Genomic DNA, 8,036 nt, shown 5'->3' with positions numbered 1-8,036 from the left:
ATGAAAACAAGCACTCTGGGAGGGTATTTATAGATCGAAGGAGCGGTGCACATGGACTAGAAGTACCAACGAAACAAGCCTAACAAAGGACACAGTGAAAAGACAGGGCTCAATAATGGAAGACTCGGGCGAGAGGGAACAGTACTCAAAGACGGGCATATTCGGAAGAATATACCAACACAGTACAACACGTGAACAAAAGGCATTTACACTCAACCACCACCATACAACTACATCTGACAACAGCAGACTACCAAAGAATACGCCAAGACTCTGCATCTGAGTTCTTCCTGAACAAAACAACCCGGATATATGCTCGGGGGCTGCAAAAGGAGAGGTATACAGTTCTTTCGAACAACTCAGATTCAAGACCCTCCAACTTTTTGTTCCAAATAGCAAGAGGCTCGGGGCTACACTCAATGAGTGCACTTTTTTCTTCAAAAAAGCGCACGTCACTCAGAACACTTCTTCAAGACAGATGACTTCAAGGCCACAAGATAAAGAGAACCCGGACATAGCTATATCAGAGCTCTTTCCGACAAAAAGAACCCGAACACAGCTAAATCAGAGCTCTTTTCAACAAGGAAGCTGGGGAACCTTTCAACGAAGAATCAGGAAGATTTTAAGAAAAGACCCTCAAGCTCTTTGTGCCAAACAGCAAGAGGCTCGGGGGCTACATCCAAATGGGGGTACTTTTTTCTTCAAAAAGGTACACACCACGCGAAGATCTCACGAAGCGCTACACGGTTTCGCTCAAGAAAGCACTCGGACGACGCTTGTTCCTGCTCGACAAGACTTGAAGGAACAAGACGAGGCTTCCAGAACTCAACCATGAAGTACTCGGGGGCTTGTCGGTGCGGGACCCACGGGATACCCCGCAAGGAAGGGAGAAGAACTAGCTTGACTAGGATTCTTCCCCAGTAATCTTAGTAGTAGTATTATCCTGTAATCCTACTAGAAACTCTCATTATAAACCGACTAGGACTCTGGCCTCCTGACTATATAAAGGAGGGCAGGGCTCCTTGAATCGGGGGTTAAGGCAACAATTGTACAACGCAACACTTGAAAATCAATCCGGCGCAAAGGCTAACGCCGACTGGACGTAAGGCTATTACTCGATCTACGATCGAGGGCCTGAACCAGGATAAATCGACTGTCTCTTGCGTTAACCGTCGAGTTCTGCATACGCTGAAGCCTGAACATACTGCCCCGGGTACCCCCGTGGCAGGCTATCGGTGGTCAAACATCGACAATCTCTCAACAACTCTTTTGCTTTAAATATAACATCTCTCTACAACACTTCTATTTATATATAACATATGCAAGGCTTCTTGATGTAACCTAAATAGCTAAGAATTATAATCCTAATAGATCACTCTGACTCTAAGTAACTTGGTAGGAATCCTAATTCAAATAGAAAAGGATAAGAGTACAAATCTATATCTGTAATTTTATCTTATGTTATTCTTAATATTAAACCACAAAGAGTTTCTTGGTTTTGGTCTTTTTTATTTTATTTTGAACTTTACTACGGCACGAGCGTGCAGGATATGTGCGATCTGAATGCATATTCCATATTTGGAAGCGCATTAAGTAGGTTGTTGTTTTATGGAAAGCGTAGCTAGGCGCTTTTGGGGGGAAACGGAGTGCGCCCGTAATTGAGCTCCCGCTGCTCGCCAGCTTTAGGCCCACTCGAAGCAGGCAATTTGCTTCTTCCGAACGCAAAACAATACATACTAGATCGGATCTACCAATCTCACACAAAGTCACACAGGAGGCATTCAAGTATATACTAGTTCTGGACTTGAATAAGATGCACGCAAGTATATATTAAAGCAAACGAATCAACACCATTAGGTAATTTTAAATCAGATAGGCAGCTTATGTGATTTTAGAACTTTTTCACTTCTTATCTCCTCCCAGTTCATCTTTACAACATGTTGTTATGTGAAAAACGAAATCACCAAATGTTCTTGAACGTAGTTCCGTTATCTTACTATTGTCACCTGATTACTGCTGCATTCAGTTGCAACAAAGTTACATATTGTTCCTGTATCTAGTTCTTGCCTTGTATCTGTAAGTGTGTACAGATTGTTGCTATATGTGGTTCTTGCCTTGGCTAAGCTAGTGCCTAGACAATGTCATCAAACCTGTAACAAAGGCCATGAATTAATATTTGACGATTAAAGTGCACCAAGAATCTGAATATGTTATCATTTACCTATGAAAGTAATAGTAGTTTTGTTAGACATTGCCTAATAATTTGGAATAAATTGACTGATAGATAACATGTAATTGGTTATTTAAAAAGTGTAGAAAAAAGGGATGGATCTGAACGAGTTTCCAGTAGAGGCATATGACATCTTCATTAGAAGATGGCGCTGAGACACGAAATCCTATGTTCTGCACATAGGTGTTTGCTGATTTGTCTAGTAACTATGAGGCGGTTTATGATAGGAGACTCTCGTATCTGCCTGCAATTTTAGAGTTTGCGATGTTCCCTAGAAGAAACACACATAGAGGCAGCCCCTAATGTAAATGAAGTTGGACTTTGTGGCAGCTATTGGTGTTAAAAAAGTTGAAATTGCTAAAACTATTGATGTTACACAGGTTGAAGTTGTTGATGTAGACTTACAATTCTTAGCAGTAATCTCTTCATTTGATGAGCCATATGTTGGAAATATGTTTGAGATAGTGGAAGTGGCTAGCTTTGCTATAATGATTGTGGTAGAAGAAAGAACTTTTCTATAAGATCAGGAACATCTAGGAGGTCATTAATTACAAAATTACTTGATAAGGTCTTATTTGTGTGCAATAAGAAAGTAAAAGGTAAACAGAGCAAGGGTGGTGATGAAGAAATCATTGAAGTTCATGACTTTGAGCATGGTGCCTCTGAAAACAATGGTTCTGATGTGGATGAACCAAAAGGGAAAAGGCAAAGCACATAGGCATCAAGAGAGAAAGAGAGGAGATGAAGTACACTTACTAGAGAGCAAGGATGTACGTTGATCAAGTGCAGTGGGAACAAGTGGTTTGTTAAGCAGTTTGTTGCTGACCACAACCATAACTTATGGGACAAACCGTCACTTTCTAAGTTTCTAAGGTCACATGCCGGATACTAAAAGATGAAGTGTAGTTCCTAACACTTTTGTATCAACACAACAACTTGAAAACTAGCAGGATGATGCATATGATGTCTAAGCTGTATTGATCTGCACATTTTGTTCCCTATCATTAGAAGCATGTGAGCAATTTAAGGTCAAGAATGAGGGCACATGTAGAGAAGAGTGATATGTATGAAACTGTCTTACTTCCATAGCTGAAAAAGGAAGACATCGATTTCTTCTTCAAAGTAAAGTTAGATGGTGATGACAAGGTTGAGAATATTTTCTGGGTAGATGGTGCACACGAGCAACATACAAGACAATAATGATTACATTTAGAGGGACATCTTTTGCTCCATTCATAACAATTAATAGGCATGTGCAATCAATTCAAGTGGGATGTGCTTTCTTGATAAATGAAACTACAGATAGCTATGTTTGGCTGTTCCAAGCGTTTCTAGAAGCAATGAATGGGTTAGAGCCTCTCCATTTGATCATAGATCAGGACTTGACAATGGTAGTAGCAATAATAAGAGCTGAAGGTAGCAGGGTGAAGCTGATGCTGATGGCAGCCCTTGGGCCGTAGGTAGCATGTTGAAGCTATATATAGTCGTCATTGATGTCGACAGTGAGTCCCTAAGCTAAAGGTAGCAAGGTGAAGTTGTACCGGCGCCAACTGCCGGGACATGCCCAAACAAGAGAGAGGGAACAAGAGATGCGGTTTTGGTGTACGTGAGGGAACCACCCTAGCTCTTGTCCCTTAGGCTCTATTTATAGGGGAGATGGGAGGAGGAAATCTTCCTCCCTACACCCTTTAGTTTACAAAATACTAGGGTCCATGGCACTCTTGGCCCTTTTTACAAGGCGGGGGTAGGTGAAGTCGTCTTCACCGACAACAGTAGCCCCTTAGCCACAAGGTTATGGCGTGTTCAACAAGACCTAGTTGCTACAATCAAAGGAAAAAGGCCCAAGAAGTTATCATCAAATATAATAGTTAAGTCACAGCAAGTCATCATCAAATTTCAGCCAAATCTAATGAACCCTAACCCTAACAGTTAAGCAATGACTATAGTGAAGAGAACAGTTGAATTTGATGAAGCCTAACCCTAACAGTTGAAATATGCTATACCTTCTTCTTGCATTTTGCTTTTGTCACCGTCGTCGACCTTTTGACTCCAGTGGTCAAAGGAGCCATCTCCTTGAGCGACGATAGTAGCTCCTTCGTTGCCGCACCCAACAGGGGGTCACACCACCACTCCTCTACCACGCCCGGCAGCAGGGGTCGTCGACGCTGCACCTTTGCCTCGCCTGGTGGCAGGGGTCATCGACGCAGATCCGTTGCCTCGCCCAGCGGTAGGGGTCACTGGCGCCACAGATCCATTGTCTCACCCAGCCGCATGGGTTCTCAATGCCTCACCATTGCCCCGCCTGGTGGCAGCGGATGACTCTCTTGCGCCCTTTAGGGCGAAGCGCATCATAGAAGGCTTGACCTCCTTGTCGGAGTCAAGGAGGTATAGGACCTTGCCTTCTACCGAGATCCAGTCGAGACCGCCGCGGCCCGGCCCTAGAGGGGAGAACTGCCCTCGAGCGTTGCGCATCTGGGTCTTCGTGTTCCACCCGTGGTGGCCAGCCAGGGCCGTACACCTGAGGGGAGAGGAGGAGGCTAGGGTTTGGAGGAGGAGGAGGCGAGGGTTTGGGCTAGGGTTTGGAGGAGGCGAGTGAGTGATGCTTTGGGAGAGGAGGAGGCGGAGTGAGCTAGGACCAGGCATCCCATTGGAGAAGTCCGTGAACACGACGTCGAGCTCCGAGGACTGTAGGTACATGGAGCTAAGGCGAAAAATTTGGCGCGGGGCCGCGGCGGAGCTCCGAGGCTGGCGCGCAATATTTCGGCCGACCCCAAAACCTCTCGAAGGCTCTCAGCCGCACCCACCTTCAGTCCAGTCGCTACACGCCTAGGCCCCCTCGCTGCGGACACCAGCACCGCCGTCTTCTCCGAGCACTGCACACACCACCCCGTCGTCTTCTCCCAGGTCGGGCTGCGCGGCACCGCCATCTGCTCGCCGTAAGCCCACCCACCACCTCGACCTCTACTGCTACTCCTGCTTCCATCTGCAGACTTGAAGCTAACCCCAAATCCCTCACACAATACTCATCCGCATACCCTAAATCCAACTGTTGCCCCCAAATTCCACTAATCAATCTGCTTGCCCCTTCGATTCCCCCTCCCTCCTTAATCCCTAGCTTTATAGATTAATCCTCCAGCTGCAGATCCGTGCTACATACCCCTATCTGGATCCAATCAGGACAGCATGTAAGGACATAAGGTAACACGAAAAAGATGGAAGAAACAAGGATTATTTTTGCATTTTTTTTGTTTCAATCCTTTGCTTTAAAGGTTACGAATTGAATCTGGGCTATCAATTTTGATTCCAGCTATAGGATTCATGAGATCTTGGCGAAATCTTGCTGCATCCCCCTCAATGGATCCAAGTAAGGCAGCCTAAGATAAGGGAGGTGGAAGAAAGAAAGGACTGTTGCAAAAAAAAAATCAATTTCCATTCTGTGATTGGAGGGTTCACCATTTGCATTTAGTTTTGTGTTTTTTATCCACCTGTAAGACAGTAGAAAGTTTGGAAGGACCACTTTTGTACTGTTAGAAGAGAACTTCTGAACTGTAACATGCTCTGTTATGTAAAGCTGTAAGATTAAGTACTTTATCACATACAGGCTTTGCTTGTTATGTAAAAATCCAAAAAAAAAAAATAGTAATAATACCATTGCACTTCTGAGGACCTAATTTTGTACTTTGTGATGTAAATAACCTTCTACAGAAAAGAGGATCATATGGATCAATTGCTTATTAACTTGTTGGGATAAGGTAGGTAAGTCATACATGTCAATATGTCATTCTTCTTCCACTCTGCAAGTTTCTCATATATTTTATCTACTGCCTTTAAGTGCTGAAAAAATGTCTTAGTTCTACATTGCTGTTTTTCTATTTCGTATTAAGTATGCAATAGATATTAAATGGTTGACTGAAACTGAAACTACCCAAGAATTGATGGACAAGACCACAGATTTGGAATTATTAAACTGCTTAAAGTTAGATGATCAGGATTTGGAATTATTAAACCACAAAGAATTAGTTAGCTTTGACGATGATGATGATGAACCAATGCAAGTGGGAGAAGACTTAGAGAGGAGACAATTCTCCTCACTCCAGAAGGAGAAACGTAGGTTTCCCATGTGTAATTTATATTTCTTTGCAATGACTATTTAATGTGCTGCTTATGCATTCTTTTAATGTGCATTCTATTCTATTGCAGTTGTGGTTCAGATGGCTAGATGGCAAGGAGAATGCAGCTCGGAGAGTAGTGCGGAATGTTGTGAAGAAGCTCATACCACAAATGTTCTATGAGGGGCGCACCGTGTTCTTGGCCGGAAAATAAATAGTGCTGAAGCATGCCAAACAGATCTGACATTCTGACTAAGGAGGAATATATGCAGGTCATGGGCTGCCCTTTAATTTTAGTATTAGCTATGCCTAAGATTTGTTTGATTCAGGCAATACCTTGGTGGGCACAGAAGCCCCCAGAAGCAGGGAGTTGGCTGCAGAACTGAGGTGGTGCAACGAAGCTTGGGAAGTGAAGTCTGATGCAGCAAGGGCCATGGTAATTTGCCTCTTCTTCGAATGATGTAAATAATTGTTTCTTTACAATATGATATTATTGTGTGTTTTTGCAACTTATTGCTTAGCTAAACAGAATAAAAAATGTATAACATATATGCAAGATTTCATCTGTCATATGATTACTTTAGTGAAATTAGTTAACCAATATTCATTTATAATTTTTGATGTAGATCATTCAAACACAACTGAATATTCCCATACCTCCACTGATACTGCCATCACAAAATAGATTATCTGATCAGGTTTGTACAGTTTGTACCATGTGATGTCACTTTCCAAATTCAGTGATCTAACTTTCTTCTGAAAATGAAAGGCACATCTGGAGGATTAGGTGTAGGCCCTGCAGAACTGGTGCTGCTACTGCTACAGAGGTTGGAGAAGGGGAAGTTGCTGCAAATGGAGGTCACATCACATAGATGAATCCATGTCGATCAATTAGGCCAATCTCAATATGATCTTACGCTTCTCAACTAACTTAGTGTTGTTATCAAACATGTGCTGAAGTTTGTTGATTTGGCCATGTCATGCCCTTTTGTGAACCTTTAGAATTTGTGACTTCTGTTCATCTAACCATCAATGTGCCCTTTTGTGAAGTCTGAACATGTAGAACATGTGGGCAATGGATTGTATGGTTTATTTTGTGACTTCTAAAATTGTAAGATACATGCAACTTGAAATATTTGACCATGGCATGAGCCAAGCAGAAATGGTGTATAAATTATATATTGGTACTATGTATGCTGTATGACATATTATATGACTGCCATATGTTCCTTTAAGAAAAAGAAGCAAATGCATTAGTAAGCAAAATAACAGCAGGAAAGAATCCCGAGTGTAGGCTCTAGGAATGAATCCCGAGTGCAGGCTTTGTTCAACACTCGGGAGCTATACTTGGAATACCTCAGCTAGCCAACGTAGAACCGTTAGTATGAACCTTTCCCGTGTGCGTGATGTTTCCCTAGTGTTTACTAAAACACTGGGGAAATTGTATTTCTACTGGACCACTCGACGAACATGAATTTTCCTGACCTAGCGCTCCCGAGTGCTTACCCTCGGGAAAGTGTTCCCGAGTGTATTCTTATTTTTCCCGAGTGTTTTTGGGCGGATGAGCTCGCCGCCGGGAAGATAAAACCCTAGCTGCCAGCCCAAAATGAAAGCTTTATGTTTTTGCTAGAGACTCTTGGGCTCTATCTTGGTTCTTGGCCCGTGCAGCCATGCAAGCATATATCCCTTTCGGCTTT

General features: G+C 43.0%; 1 long non-coding RNA gene across 4 annotated transcripts; it reads left to right on the top strand.

Annotated features, from left to right (window-relative positions):
• Positions 1–4,895: 4,895 nt before the first annotated feature.
• On the top strand, positions 4,896–7,500 carry LOC136513626 (uncharacterized). 4 transcript variants are annotated; one of them, XR_010773401.1, is made up of 5 exons: positions 4,896–5,428; positions 5,538–5,982; positions 6,431–6,775; positions 6,966–7,037; positions 7,109–7,500. It is a non-coding gene; the product is annotated as an uncharacterized lncRNA (long non-coding RNA). The 4 variants fall into 4 exon arrangements; XR_010773400.1 differs by having other exon boundaries at positions 5,538–5,986; XR_010773399.1 differs by having other exon boundaries at positions 5,538–6,337.
• The last annotated feature ends 536 nt before the right edge of the window (positions 7,501–8,036 follow it).

The sequence above is a fragment of the Miscanthus floridulus genome, chromosome 16, assembly GCF_019320115.1.
Source record: "Miscanthus floridulus cultivar M001 chromosome 16, ASM1932011v1, whole genome shotgun sequence".
In the NCBI taxonomy this organism is placed as follows: Eukaryota; Viridiplantae; Streptophyta; class Magnoliopsida; order Poales; family Poaceae; genus Miscanthus; species Miscanthus floridulus.
This window is presented reverse-complemented; position numbering and strand designations above follow the sequence as displayed.